General features: G+C 43.9%; 1 long non-coding RNA gene across 5 annotated transcripts in view; it reads left to right on the forward strand.

Moving 5' to 3' along the window:
• Positions 1-529: 529 nt before the first annotated feature.
• LOC137459354 (uncharacterized) overlaps positions 530-15788 on the forward strand; it is a 40176-nt gene continuing 24917 nt past the window's right edge. For 2 of the 5 annotated variants that reach the window (XR_010992270.1, XR_010992268.1), the window contains exons 1-6: positions 530-661; positions 761-941; positions 2494-2570; positions 2957-3065; positions 3290-3338; positions 9929-10029. This is a non-coding gene — a long non-coding RNA (uncharacterized lncRNA). The remainder of the gene's footprint in view (positions 662-760; positions 942-2493; positions 2571-2956; positions 3066-3289; positions 3339-9928; positions 10030-15788) is intronic. The other 3 variants (XR_010992275.1, XR_010992274.1, XR_010992276.1) reach the window with 3 other exon arrangements.

Here is a 15788-nt window from a genome sequence, read left to right on the forward strand (position 1 = left end):
TCACCTTTTTGCTGGGTGAAGTGATTTTGGGCTTAGGGCTACAGTCTGGACCTGAGCCTTTGGCTGTAGATAAAATCATCAGTGTGGTACTTAGCTGAGGGGAGGTCAAGCAAGCTGGAGCCTTTTAGCACAGCAGCAGTACAAATGTTAATAATAAATCAGTGAATGGCTGAGAGATTTGCCCTAAAAGGAAATCTTTCCATCTGTGTTGTTTCTTGGAGGTTGGTGTGCTGTTTTTCTACCAAAAAAAAGAGGCCCTCTTTCCATGCTTCCTGCAAGATGCCTGAGGACCCAATGCTCTGAATAATTAAGAACACAAAATCCTTTCCTACAGTGTGGTTTATGCCTTGTGATCTGCTGTAATCTTATCATTTCTGGTTCTGACTTTAAGTGACCAGATTTTGAATCCTGTATGAGGTTGAGTAAGTACTTACTCATACATGCAACCTGATTTCATTGGATGGGGCTAGCTGAGCATGACGGCTTAGCTGCTGGCGTAAAGAGCTCACAACCTGCCTGAAGTGACGACACGGTCATTTTTAGCAACAGTACATTTCCCTTCCTTTTCAGACTTCAGGCAAGTATGTTCCTGGACACAGGAAAGAAACACAGTATCCTAGATCCCTTGTACAACAGAGGAGCTGACTAACTCGACAAGAAGGTGGGAAACCGTCCTCAACTGAGCATAACCAACCCATGAATCAGGTTGTGTTATTACTTTTTTTTTCTCTCCTTTTTTTTTGTTTTGTTTTTGTTTCAGCCAGCTTGTGAACCTGGTGATTCAAGCGGATCTTAGGAGGTGGGGAAGGGCACTCTGACCTCTTTTAGCCCCCAAGGGATGCCACAGCAATTCTTCCAAAGCAGCAGGTGTTAATTCCAGGGCCCTGGCAAAGTGCGAGCCCTGGATTAGATTCGCTGTCCTTGGCAACACTACTGAATAGGTAAAAGCTTTCCTTCAGTTATAGCTGGATGCATACTAAAGACAGTCTCAGGATCTGATCATGAGGATCCTACCTATAATTCTTTTTGGGTTCAATTGAAAATTATGCTTTGTGGCTGTTTTCCTGCCTGTAGTTTGTTGTGTAGTTGTGTGTCTCGGTCCAGAAATGGTAATGTTCACTCGTGGCTGAAATACTTCATCTGTTACCTCATCAGATAAGTGTTAGATAACGATACTTGATCAGTTAAAGAGCAGTTAAGGACATTTTGGATTTCTTATGAAGATATATTTGTTGGTGTTAAACCTTTTGATCTGACTTCATTTTGTGGGCCTGGTTATGAATGATCAGAAGGTATGGAAAGTAATGTCACTATTGTGCAGAATCCCATGAGGGACTGGGAGAAAACCTGACAAATACAAAACTGGGAATCTGAGAATGAGCTGGCATAAACTTCCCATATTATCAAATTTCCCTGTGTCCTCCATGACCAGTAGAAATCTATCTATAGAAATGCTTATGGACAGCTGCCAGTAGATGATGCCTGGAAATCAGGAATGGGACAGCTGGTGCTTAGCCTTGCTTTACACGATACTGACTTATAAAAAAAGCTGGAAAACTCAGAGCTCCCATGACTCCAGTGGGAATCACCCTTTCCAGCCTTGTGGAACAACCTTCTCAACAAGATCTATAAGCCACAAGTGAATTTTTCCATGTCCCCTGGAGCTTTCCCCTGGCTAGCCCATTGATTCATACCCCCAATGGGAGTTTCAAAGATGTTCATTAGTGGTGGCTGATTTTTTGTTCCCAAACTCCCCTCTGAGTCCTGGAATAAGCCATGTGATTGCAGCTTGAGAAAAAAACTACCCAATAACCATGCAGTAGGTGCAGAAAATTACATGTACAGTGACATGTTAAAAATCTCAGTACATAGTCTGAGTGGCATTAGGGTTTTCAGAGGTCCATTGATGATTAAAATAATAAACAGGGCCCGCTATGTAAAACTTGGAGGAAAAAGGAGCTCCCCAAAGCTCTAATCCAGGGCTAGGAACTAAACAAACAAAAAATTCTAACTCCCCTTTTTCCTCTTCATCTCCTGCTGCTATGCTTTCCCAATCTAGCAAAAGTAGCTCAGGAAAACTGAACACTTCACATTAATTTCCAGAACTCCTGGATCTTCCAGTAGAGGGAAGTATTGTTTCATTTCCTTTGGCTTTAAAATGTTCGGCCAGTCAAATGATGCACAGCCACAAAGAGATGATCAATATCATACAAACAGGAAGATGGAAAGGGTCTCTTAGACCTCAGCCCTGCAGGTACATGTATGCCACACTCTCTTGCAGGAGCAGATACTCAAAACAAGCAAACACATAAAAGCTTCAGGGTCAGGCCCTACATAATTCAATATGCATGTGAAGGACGAAGAAACTGTACCAAACAAAGCTTCTACAATGGAAGCTTAAAGTGTAAACTGAAGTTTTGTTTGTGCTATTGTAAGAGATTTCATGTATAAGTCTGTAGCCTAAGCTTTTGCTTGTTTCTTTATTGCCATTAGACCTTGCCATTTTTCTGTCATCCGAGGGAAAGTGGGTCTGGAAGTCCTGAGTAATATGGGTACCATGGCTTCCTAAGGTGGGTTCACATAAAGCCAGCTTGAATTTCTGCATCATGCTGTCAGGTGAACACTTTGGGGGAGGGCTTCCCTGCACACGTGCTGTTGTGTGGGTGCTAGAATCCAGCTCCGGTGTGACCAGAGGCATTGGTCCTGAGCTTCTGGAGCAGGAAGCAGGAGGGAGGTGGGTAAGGAGGTAGAGAGCCAGCTCAGGTTGATCATCTCCTGGTGCTGTGCTTTGGGGCTGCAGACATGCTGATTCCAGCTGGCTCAGCAGGAGCAGAGCTGTTCCTGACCTGAAAGAAACCTGATTTGAGTAACTTGGACATACTAAAAATACTAAGGTCAGAGTATAGACAGTTCATGTTGGTATGATTTTCCCCTATGGCAATTAACTCTCCTGCAGACCGAGGTGAACAGGGACAGTTTGGAGAGCATGGGCTGGAGGCAGAATGGACACAGCCATCTCATTTGGGTCTGGAAGCAAATTTGTGCAAGTGGAAACAAGCTATAAGGTACTGTTCAGCAGATTTTCTGTGCCAATGCAGCCATTGCCGTGCTGCATTCAGTAAAGCCAGCTCTGGTATTTCTGTACTGGAATGTGTTACCTGCAGAGAAGGTAATCTGCTGACTGGTAATGGAGAGCAGACAGAAAGGGTAGTGCTGGTAAGGGTAAGCCTCATTGCAGTGACACTCTGCTCCACAGCATGACCACGCCTTTCCTGGCTTTGCCTTTCAGGCGCTGGTATTGGCGTGAGCTCCAGCAGCACAAGTTCCAGGTGCCCTGGGTAAGTATTCAGGGAATGAACTGCTCAGGGGTCATTTCTTCTGCTGCCCCATCTTCATGGCTGTTGGTATGTCCTTCAAACTTACTCTAGGACACAGCTTATGGAAGTTCTCAGTGGTGTCTGAGTGAATCTTCTCTCCTGTGGGACAAATGAGGTGATCCTGTTTTGGCTTTGGATTATTACCCATTCCAGGGTTTCTTCACCATGAGAGTGGTGAAACCCTGGAATGGGTTGTCCAGGGAGGTGGTTGAGGCCCCGTCCCTGGGGGTGTTTAAGAGCAGGCTGGATGAGGCTCTGTCCAGCCTGATGTAGTGTGGGGTGTCCCTGCCCATGGCAGCGGGGTTGGAACTAGATGATCCTTGTGGTCCCTTCCAACCCTGAATGAAACTATGAAACTATGAAACTATTTCTACCGGAATTATGGTTTTTGTGATGAGCTTAGCTTCAGTTCCTTTGCCAATTCAGTGCTGTTTGCAACGTTTTTTTGTTTCCCCAGACAATTCATTGCTGCCATTTTCCCAGAGAAGGCAAAGGCAGGATCCTCTCAGTGCACTTGAAACATGATTGTTTCATGCTCTGTAATCTTTCTTTGCCACTCATGGCAGCAGTAATAAAAATTATAATGATAGAAGTGTTGAAATTATGAACCACCACATCTATGGTGTTTTTTTTTTCCTACATCAAAATCCCACATAAAGTGTGTTGGGTTATTTGTTTGTTTTCTTTAAAACAGTCAAACAAAAGATGTCTTCTCCTCATAGAGTCAAGAAAGACACATTTGTTCCATCTCAGTTCAGTGGTGTATTAGCCTAGGGACTGGCCTGGCATTTCCTCAGCTGGTGAAAACTGTACTTATTAGAATAAAATAAATAAACCTTTATTAGAATAAACCAAACCAGGTTGGAAGAGACCTTCAAGATCATCGTGTCCAACCCATCAACCAATCCAACCCACCCAAACAGCTAACCCATGGCACCAAGCACCCCATCAAGTCTCCTTCTGAACACCTTCAATGACGGCGACTCCACCACCTTCCCGGGCAACCCATTCCATAGCGCAATCACTCTCTCTGTATAGAACTTCTTCCTAACATCCAACCTGAACCTCCCCTGGTGCAGCCTGAGACTGTGTCCTCTTGTTCTGGTACTGGGTGCCTGGGAGAAGAGACCATCATCAACCTGTCTACAACCTCCCTTCAGGTAGTTGTAGAGAGTGATAAGGTCACCCCTGAGTCTCCTCTTCTCCAGGCTAAGCAGCCCCAGCTCCCTCAGCCTCTCCTCATAGGGCTTGTATTTATTTATATTAAAACAATTTAACATCTTTTGTGGATAATCTGTCCTTTTAAAGTCAGCTTTATTTATGCCACCCCACCTCTGCTGACTGCTTGATGCCTCAGGAATTACTCTGATGTGGCAGCTCATGGCATCTTCCTCAGTGGGTTGGACAGACAGCACCCGCTGCTCTCTGCAAGGTCCTATAGAGCAGCAGTGGCCTCTGTATGACCTGTAATCTATCAGGCTCTTATGCAATCAGATTGAAGGTGATGCTTTAAGCAACAGGCCTGGGTATGGCAGAAATTATTCCTCAGCTCGTTTGTGGCAGTTGTTACACTCACAGGCATGAGCAATCAGGAAAGAGCAATGTAGTTACAATAAATAGATTATATCAGAGAACAGGTTATCAGCTGAATTGTTTTGGTATCGACTTTACTCATAACCTGAAAGTTAAAGGGGATCAAGCATTGGCCTTCAGTGACCCTGTGTGTGATGATGGACAGGCAGGTGTTCACTGGAGAAAGGACTTCAGCGCTTAAAATATCACTTGCTCTCTGTGATGTTGCTGCCCTATGTTGGCGCTTGAGTTCCCACAGCAGAGACACTGTGAGCACTTGCCTGTAGTTTCAGAGCACAGTCATCCTGCTGGGTTCAAGCCACTCCTGTGAGCTCTGGGAAGTATGTCTGGGCAGTGCTGGGTGAAATGCCAGGGTGGGTGATCCTGACAGCCAGCAAGCAGTTGTGTCTGCTGTGGCTAGACTCACTTCTTTTGTCGGAAGATGTAATGTCTGTCTGCTAGCAGTTTATATTGTTTTGCTAATGCTGAAAACTTTTGCCAGATACATACGGCTGGATGCTTTCTCCAGGCATAAGTACCAGTGAGATTGTCCACAGGCATTGGCTGGGGCAATTTCTGTCTGTTTCTGATTCTTATGTATAAAGGCTGTTGCTGGGGCTAACAGTTCACATGGAGACATGTCAGTGAACGGTGCTGATGAGGAAAGAGTATTTAATACACAAAACCCCCCAACAAACCAACCAACCAAACCACACAAAACTCAAACCAACCAATCAAAACCCAACAACAACAAAAAAAACCAAAAGCAAAAAAAACCCAAACCAAACCAAACAAACTTTGTCCAAACAAGCTTTGTCTAACCATGTTTTAAACAGCTACCCACACAGGCCAATTGTCTTAAAAAATGACTGTGTTCCAGGGTGAGGCTCATCAGTGGGATGAGGGGCACTGAAAAGAAAAATGGGAAATACAATTCCTTATATTGCATAAATCCCAGGACTGGATGCATGAACTTTCTGCTGTCAGGTTATGTCCCTGCCTTCCTTCTGCCTAATCTCTGATAAGGGTATAACTATGGACAGATATAACAAACAGTAGCTGCCAAATACCAGAGAAGGGCAACAAAGTTGGTGAGGGGTTTGGAACACAAGCCCTATGAGGAGAGGCTGAGGGAGCTGGGGCTGCTTAGCCTGGAGAAGAGGAGACTCAGGGGTGACCTTATTGCTCTCTACAACTACCTGAAGGGGGTTGTAGACAGGCAGAGGTTGGTCTCTTCTCCCAGGCAACCAGCACCAGAACAAGAGGACACAGTCTCAGGCTGCACCAAGGGAGGTTTAGGCTGGAGGTTAAGAGGAAGTTTTACACAGAGAGAGTGATTGCCCATTGGAATGGGCTGCCCGGGGAGGTGGTGGAGTCGCCATCATTGGAGGTGTTCAGGAGGAGACTTGACAGGGTGCTTGGTTACATGGGTTAGTTGATTAGGTGGTGTTGGATGATAGGTTGGACGTGATGATTTTGAAGGTCTCCTCCAACCTGGTCTATTCTTTCTATTCTATTCTATTCTATTCTATTCTATTCTATTCTATTCTATTCTATTCTATGAAGACTGGTCAAAATTTCAGTGACAGCTACTAGTACTACTACTAGTACTACTACTCAGCTTTCAAAGGATGCATGATATTATCAGTAGAAACATTTAACATTCAGCTCAGTTCTCTGTGTGCAGTGTTGCACATTTTGTTCAGTATGTCAGGTGTTTGATGCATTATATTTTGTGTCCCTGATTTCAATGAATATGGGAGACGAAGACACACCAGAAAAAAACACCAGAGGATTATGATGTAACTGATTTTATACAGGGGTGACAATGTGATGGAATAAAGCACATGCTTTGAATTAGTGCTTGCATGAATTTTTTCCATTAAAAGATACTATTTTGAATAGGCTCCCTCAGTCTCTCCTCACAGGGTTTGTGTTCCAAACCCCTCACCAACTTTATTGCCTTTCTCTGGACTCGTTCCAGCAAGTCAACATCCTTCCTAAACTGAGGGGCCCAGAACTGGACACAGTACTTGAGGTGCAGCCTAACCAGTGCAGTATACAGGGGCAGAATGACCTCCCTGCTCCTGCTGGCCACACTGTTCTTGATGCATGCCAGGATGCCATTGGCCCTGCTGGCTAGCTGGGCACACTGCAGGCTCATGTTCAGCCTACCATCAACCAGCACCCCCAGGTCCCTCTCTGCCTGGCTGCTCTCCAGCCACTCTGACCCCAGCCTGTAGCACTGCATGGGGTTGTTGTGGCCAATGTGTAGAACCCGGCACTTGGATGTGTCCAATCTCATGCCGTTGGATTCTGCCCATCTGTCCAGCCTGTCGAGGTCTCTCTGCAGAGCCTCTCTACCCTCCAGCAGATCAACTCCTGCCCCCAGCTTGGTGTCATCAGCAAATTTACTGATGATGGACTCAATGCCCTCATCCAGATCATCAATAAATGGGTATGGGGAATCTTCAAAACAGTAGAAGGGAAACTATTTCAGGAACATATTTAATATGTTCCTTGTGATCTGGTTGCCACTGTGGGTACATGTAAATTTTTTTGACTTGCTTTTACTGGAATAGCTTCCCGCCAGTCCATTCTAGATATATGGCATATCAAGGCTGCATACCTTAACAGAGATGATCTAACTCACCAGGGAAAGCAGTTAACTCCACATTTACTGATTTCTGTGCATTGTCATAGAAGACATGGACATGTTCATTATTTAGTTAGCTCTGGGTGGGTTTAGTCAGATGTTGGGTTTCTGACAAACTATTTCTCATTACTTGTCTCAGCCCCAAGTGACCAGTAATTCACACAGTAGATAGTGTATTGGCTGTCTCCTTCTCCTGGGATTGTGCCTGCTCTCTCATTGGAGAGCTAAAGCTTTTCATGAAGGCTTGAATGAGTCCCTTGGGGATTGGATGTTAGTGAAAAAATATATTAGTGTGAGTGTTGCTATAGCAGTGTGTGTTTTTGTATTAGCCATCACAGATTGTATGTCTTCCCAAAGGGGCAGCAATCGTTCCGGTAAATTCTTTTGCGCATTGGTGCTCTCTGGGTCATCTCAAGTACTGTGTGCAGCTCTGGGCCCCTCACTTCAAGAAAGATATTGAGGTTCTGGAGCAGGTCCAGAGGAGAGCGATGGGACTGGTGACGGGACTGGAGGGAAAGTCTGATGAGGAGAGGCTGAGGGAGCTGGGGGTGTTTAGCCTGGAGGAGACTCAGTGGGGACCTTATCACACTCTACAAGTACCTGAAGGGAAGTTGTAGTAAGGTGTGGGTCAGGCTCTTTTCCCAGGCAACTTGTGACAAGGTGAGAGGGCATGGCCTGAAGCTGTGCTAGGGAGGGTTTAGGTTGGATGTTAGGAAGCACTTCCTCATGGAAAGGGTAAGTAGACACTGGAATGGACTGCCCACGGAGGTGGTGAAGTTGCTGTCCCTGGAGGTGTTTAAGGCAAGACTGGATATGGCACTTAGTGACATGGTCTAGCCAATGTGGTGGTGTTAGGTCATAGGCTGGACTTGATGATCTCAGAGGTCTATTCCAGCCTCAATAATTCTGTGATTCTGCAATCTCCTTGCATGAGAACTGTCATGAGTGAAATACTTTTTTGTTCAGGAATGAGGAGTGCAGAGCAGATGATGAAGAAAAAAATTAGTGTTTTTCTAGTTCCCCACCTTCTGTGCTCCATCTGAAAGAAAGATTTTAATAGCTCCCATATAAAGTGAGGGTCAGGTGGAATACTCTGTTAATTCTGTTCACCACTGTCAAAATGGTTATATACCAATGTGAATGTACTGGCAAATTTAACAGAGTAAATAGAAAAGTGTTTATTTCCTCATTATTCCTTAAGGGGATAGACATAACCTGTAATTTTTAAACCCTCGGTGATTTTGACAATAGATTCCACAATGTAGTATTTAGATAGCTGTCATAACTAGCATAGACCTCCAATGTGAACACTAGCAATCATAAAAAGATACAGACAGACACAATATAAGAATCAAGGAAGATGATGGTGTAATTTCTAGTGCTCAGATGAAATCCCAGAACATGCCTACTGGGAGCACAACCACCATCTTCACAAGTGCAAAATGCTGTATTGCAGAGGGTAAAAGTGCCTGTCTCCTCTCTCCTCCTCAGTTACTCAGTAATAGTGTTTAAAAAGTCTGAAGCTCTCTTTGTTTCACTGTTCTTTGCTGGTTTTCAGGAAAACTGTTTTTATCTTTCTTGAGGGGAATCAAGACTACAACAAGCAATTTCTGTTTGGAGGTGCCAGAGAAAACTATTCCAGGGAGCTGCTACTGAGGCTGGGACATTTGGCATAGCCTTCAGGGACTGGCTGGGTGGGCTTGGGCATTTGGGATGGCCTGCTACTGGTTTCAAATTCTTGCTCATGCAAGCATATATTCTGTCCAATAGGACAAAAGAGTTGCCTGCCTTACTGGCTGCTGGTTAAGTAAGAGAAAATATTGTGTCTGGCTCCACGGTGCCAGAAAGCAGTGCTCAGCATACCCTGCAGACTCCCCTTTCCTGATATTCACATTTTATTGCCAGTACCCATACACTGTTAATTTTAATCACTGGTTATGAAAGTGAAACTGAAGAAAATCTCCTTTGGCATGGAAACAATCTAGTTTGACTGTATGGGACTTTCATTCATCTTCTTCTTTGTACTTCGTTCTTTCCTTCTTTCTTCTTCCTTCTTTCTTCTTCCTTCTTTCTTCTTCCTTCTTTCTTCTTCCTTCTTTCTTCTTCTTTCTTCTTCTTCTTCTTTCTTCTTCTTCTTCTTTCTTCTTCCTTCTTTCTTCTTCCTTCTTCTTCCTTCTTCTTCTTCTTTCTTCTTCTTCCTCTTTCTTCTTATTCTCCTAGCAGTTTACTTCTTTGTGTTTACCAGGATAACCAATCAAAATATTCTATCAGGCTTTACTAAGCTTTGTGATTATTTTTTTTTCTCATTCATGCCTGCACACAGTTGTGAGGTGTTTCTGTGGTTCAGCACTGAGCTTGGAAGATGCCGGCTAATGACTTTTGCACTTAGTTGACTCCAGTGTTTCAGAACTTCACCTCTACTGAGTAAGTAACCATGCCCTTATGGTAGCTGTTGTGCTTCAAAGGTGCTGGAGTACATAATGAACTGGTATTAATGGCATGTTCACAGTATCACTTAGGTTGGAAAGGACCTCGAGGATCATCGAGTCCAACCTATCAACACAGACCCCATGACTAGACCATGGCACCAAGTGCCACGTCCAATCCCCTCTTGAACGCCTCCAGGGTCGATGACTCAACCACCTCCCTGGGCAACCCGTTCCAATGACGAATGACTCGCTCAGTGAAGAACTTCCTCCTCACCTCGAGTCTGAACCTCCCCTGGCGCAGCTTGAGACCGTGTCCCCTTGTTCTGGTGATCCTGTGATTTGTGTGTACAGCCATGAAACCAAATGTCTTAAGTGACTGGAAGTACAATGTGATTAGCCTCTACCTAAACCTAATAAACTTTATACACTGGACTCTAAAGGAACTTCAGAATACAGTTTGAATTTTGAGAGTCCTATGAGGACAGACTGAAGGAGTTGGGGCTGTTCAGTCTGCAGAAGAGAAGGCTCTGAGGTGACCTCATTGTGGCCTTCCAGTATCTGAAGGGGGCCTACAGGAAGGCTGGGGAAGGACTTCTCAGGATCTCAGGTAGTGATAGGACTAGGGGGAATGGAATGAAGCTGGAGGTGGGGAGATTCAGGCTAGATGTGAGGAGGAGGTTCTGATGTTCCCAGCTTCTGAGGTGAAGAATGAGATCCCTTTGCTGTTGGGAAGTTCGGGGAGGAGGGAAGTTTAGGGGAAGTTTAGGCTTGAGGTGAGGAGAAAGTTCTTCACAGAAAGAGTTGTTGGCCATTGGAATGTCCTGCCCAGGGAGGTGGCGGAGTCACCACTCTTGGGGGTGTTCAAGAGGGGACTGGACATGGCACTTGAAACCATGGCTTAGTTATTCATGAGGTGTTGGGTGACAGGTTGGACTTGATGATCTCTGAGGTCTTTTCCAACCTTATTGATGCTATAATTCTATGATTCTGTGGTGGCAGTGTCTATGGGAAGGAAACAGGTCAGGTCCCATTCAGAGGATGCTGGTGAAACCCTCTTCTTCTTTTTTTTTTAAACAGAAATATTGTTTGTCTTTGTCTTTCTTTTGTACATAAAGCCATGTAAAATATTCCCATTTATCCAAAATATCTATTCATAGCTCTAGTAGTTTTTATGAGTGCATATAAGAAAATGAGTTATCCCTGACTGGGTTGCCTGACACTCCACCATGAATGCTGTTAGAGAGAATGCAAATTGATGTGTTTCACATACTACTAGGAAATCTTGGGCACTGGAGATAATTTTAGGGAAACTTGCTTTATGACTAATCTTGTCTTTGATTTCCCAACAGCTTCTAGGAACTCAGTTGCTTTGATTACCTACCGTTGCTTTAGCTGCCTTGTGGGTGAGGTTAGTAACAGTATTCAGTGTCTTGCAGGCTCTTAATAGCAACATAATGAGCCACATTCCCTTCAACAACCTAGGGTTTGACATAAGATTTCCTGGAGAAAATAATAGGGAACACAATTCTCTATTGGGCCTGCATCTGCCCAGTTACTCACAGGTGTAAATGCAGGGAGTAATTCAAATTCTTGTTTGAGGCTGGATTAAAACAATGTCTGAATTGCATGTTTGTAAAACAAATTGTAGAGTTCAAAAAACATTATTAAGAGCAAAGGGGTATATTAAAACAGCCCAGACTCCATCAGAAAATTTATATCAGTTCACAGATTCACAGGTTGGATCGAGCTGGGAGGGACCCTCAAAGGTCATCTTGTCCAACTGCCTGCAGTGAGCTGGGATACTTCCAACTGGATCAGGCTGCCCAGGGCCACGTTGAGTCTGATCTTGAATGTCTCCAGGGACATGTCTGCAGGTTCAAGATATACATAATATATCACTTTGTAGCTGAAGGAAGGAAACAGGTGCTCCTGACCCCTGCAATAGGGCTCTGAGGATGTAAGTAGGGCACCTATTTCTGTCCACTAGTGATATATTAGGCTGAAGTGCCTCTGAACGGTGAGGAAGGGTTGTTGCAAGCCAAGGGGAAACCAGCAAGTGATCTGTAGGAAATGGTGAATAAGGTGGCCTATGTGAAAAGGTGTCTGCCTCAGCAGCTGTTTCTTCCTGAGGAAGTTCAGAAACTTTTTTATCTAAACCCTCTAAGTTTGCTCAAGATAGACCAAATTATAGAAGTGTCAATCTTCTTGTGAGCACATGTATTAACTCATGCACATGAAGTTGTTTGTTGTGGTAGTTTGACCGTGGCAGACTGAAGACTGAGTCAATTGCTTGAGCTGCTTGTGCTAGAGCTAAGCCTAGGCAGCCAAGCAAGAAAGGGTGGGAAGGGTTGGATATTCTGTGGTGTAAAAGGCAAAAGTTTCACCTTGGTCACAGAAGGAAAAGGAGGCTGATGTTGAGCCATCGCTTCCTGCCATCAACCAGCTTCCCCCTGAGAAGAGGTATAGACCTTCCTTTAGGGAATAAACAGCCAGGCAATAATTTACGTGTGGACAGCCTTTTACTGAGGACAGGGTAACTTTCCCAAGCCTTAAGATAAATATTCCAGGAGAGGCACACGCGTGTAGGATGAAGGAATGCTGTGATAACTTTCCTTCTGAGCTTGTGGAACTTGAAACATCCACTTCAATGTGTCCTTTTATGTTTAGTTTTGCTTCTGCTGGGTGTTAAACAACTTCTGCTGGATGTTAAACAACTTCTGCTTCATTGTTAGTAACAGAACAAGGTCTCAATTTCATTCCATGTAGCAAAATTAGGACAGCATATGATTTCCAGAGCTATTTATCATTATACAATGCATTGGGTATAGAACTTGTCTCACCAGCTGAGCAGGGGGATTGAGGCTCCACATGACATAACCTCATTCAGTGTTACACTTTGTTGATGAAGACAGAAGCTCTGCAGCACTGCAAATGTCCCCCAGCACCTCAGCATCCAGAGTGTACTGAAATATGAGCAGTCTCCTGCATAGCTGGAAAGAGCAACACTTTGCAGGATTTGGTGGTTGTGAGACTAGTTGGCAGGTGATTTCCAACCCCCCCCCCCCCCCCCCCCAAACTTTACTAAATATCTGAAATGAGCAGCTGGAGCCAATGTTGTCTTCAAACACTAACCTAAGACTGTTATCTAACCCAGATGTGGAATAAGAGGTTACCTGATATCCCTCCTAGCTTGGTATCTCTCATGCTCTGTGAAAAGAGTCTTTAACATCTGAGTTCAGCACAAGCTTGTTTGCAGTAAGCAATGATTTAATTCACTAAAAACATTTGCAAGGTTTTTTGGTTTGGTTTGGTTTTAGTTTGTTTCTTTGTTTTCAGGATGCTACTGGGCAGTACAGTATAGTACAGTACTGACAGAGTTGTCACTGCAGCACTGAGGCCAAATTCCATCAGAGGAAGCTCTGCAACCTAGAGCTCACCCTGGACCCTAAGACAAAGCACCTTGGCTCCTGGGCTGGGGGTTAGTGGCTGGACATACAGCAGGTTCCTATTCCTGGGAAAGCCAGCTGCCAGGGGAGTTGGAGGCCAGGAGCTGTAACCTCTGGAAGCAGGCAGTTTAATGGAAAAGCAGGCAGGTTTCCACTTGGGTCTGCCAGAATTTTGTTGCAATACCACACTTTCAGTAAAATTTCCCTTGAATTTTAAAGCCAAATGAATGGAAATTTTCCACCTATGACACCAAATAGACCTCTTAGTGAGTAATTGCTGACTAGCTCTGATTACTGTTATGTCAGCCATTGAGATCTAGCCAAGCATGTAAGGGTTTACTGAAAATTAACACCAGAGCCAGCTGGTTTGTGGCTTATCTAGTTCTTTTGCCCTTCTCTCAGATAGATGTTGTTTAACATCATCTTTGATTATTCAGGGACTAGAAAGGACTTTGCCCTCTCTGAGTGTCCCTTGTTTTACCTCTTCCCAAATCCAGAGCTGAAAGACTTCTGCATTACCCCTGATTATTTTTTTCTATATCACTTCTGGCATTCCTGTCATGTCCATTTAATGACAGACCTTTATGAATGTTAATATTTCTAATACATTTTCATTGCATTCTTTTTTTTGTCCTTGACTTACCATTTCCTTTCCTTAACTCCTCCCATTCACTTGGCATAATTTTAACAGTTTCATTAAAACAAACTCTATGCAAAGGAGATTTATATCTGAAGAGCCATCAAGATGGAGCTAAGGAGATGCTACAAAGAATTAAGGATACCTAATCACAAGGAAAAGAGAAAGCTAGGGTCGATGTTTGTGTCACAGGTGTTGAACAAGCATCTGGGTCTGCAGTGCCTCCCTCATTAGTGGGTAGGTTGCAAATGCTGGCTGGGTCTGGGAGCGTGGCTCTCACATGAGCTCATCGCTGCTGGAGTGGCACAGAGCCTAGTATATTTTGGGCTACGATTATACACCAGACAAATATGTAACAGCAGGAAAACCTGCAGCTGCAATGATAGTAAGTATTTATACAGAGCAGTACCATCTGGTGCACGCTCCTAAGAGTGCCTATACTTAGCTGCTATACTGCGTATCCCGGCTAATCCCAGGCTCCATAGAATGAGGCATTCAGTATCGCACAGATAACTCTGCTTTTAATGCCAGCCAGTCTCTAGCCAGTGATGTCTGCACAGCTCTGTGATTAGATACTAAACAGAGCATGCAAAAGGGTTGTTATATGAAGGGGCTGCCATCTTGCTTATCTGCAGATGTAGATTACACAAATTACTCCCTTAAAACAGAATGGAGTTTTAGTGGCTCTTGTGCTGTTTGACTCTGCTTGCTTTTCAAACAAATTCCTTCACCTGCCAGCCTAAGAATCAAAAAAGGCTTCCAGTCTTTGAAAAAAACAACTTATTTATTATACATCCATGGATGGTTTTGTAATAAAAATCCTGAGAAGGCCTAGGGTCAACATTACAAAACAAACAAGAAACTGCAACATTAACCATTCTCATTTACCATTCTCAAGCAGTGCTAATAGGTTAGCATGCAATACTACCCTTACAGCTGCATGTTGTTGTGGCCAACACATTACAACTTGAAAAATTAATATTTTATGGACTCTCTACCTCCATTTTGCACACCAACAGTTTTGTGGCATGGAAAAGCACTGAGTTATGTCATGAATTTCTAAGTCTCTGCATGCAGCTGCAGTCACTGTATGTCCTTGTGCTCTGGAGCAAGGATGCAGTTAAAGGTCATTTCTTGCATCCATATAACTCTCAATAGTGGTAGCAGGAAGAGAGGTGTGTGAGTGTCTTACTACTAGTCCATGTCAAAGGTCTCTCCAGCAGTAATGCAGCATTATTTGTATCTGTCTGCTTTAAATAGGGCAAAAAAATATAGGCACTTATTTCTTCAGAAAATGCAAAGCCATACTTCAGTGTATTAAGGATACAGTACTCAAGTGATCATAGAAAATAGCTCACAAAGGCATCAGTTGGCATGGAATATATATTTCCTTTGCTTTTCTGGTTAACTCATAAGTATACACACAGTTATATACACACAGAATTTTGTGCAGAGCCGTGGAGTGAGCAGAGACAACTTTTGTGTGCTTTATGGCTTTCTGAGTTCACAGGTGCGTACAACAGATTTGTAAGTTGGAAAATGAAAACTCCAATCACATGAGCCTGGATTTGTACGTGTTAAAACCAGCAGCTGCACCTTCCCACTCATTCCCTCTGCTATGGAGTTAACGTGACTTCTCAGACTGTTTTTCCCTGGTGTGTACAGAGACCA

The sequence above is a fragment of the Melanerpes formicivorus genome, unplaced genomic scaffold (assembly GCF_026170545.1).
Source record: "Melanerpes formicivorus ecotype bairdi unplaced genomic scaffold, bMelFor1.0.p_v2 SCAF_3, whole genome shotgun sequence".
Classification (NCBI taxonomy): domain Eukaryota; kingdom Metazoa; phylum Chordata; class Aves; order Piciformes; family Picidae; genus Melanerpes; species Melanerpes formicivorus.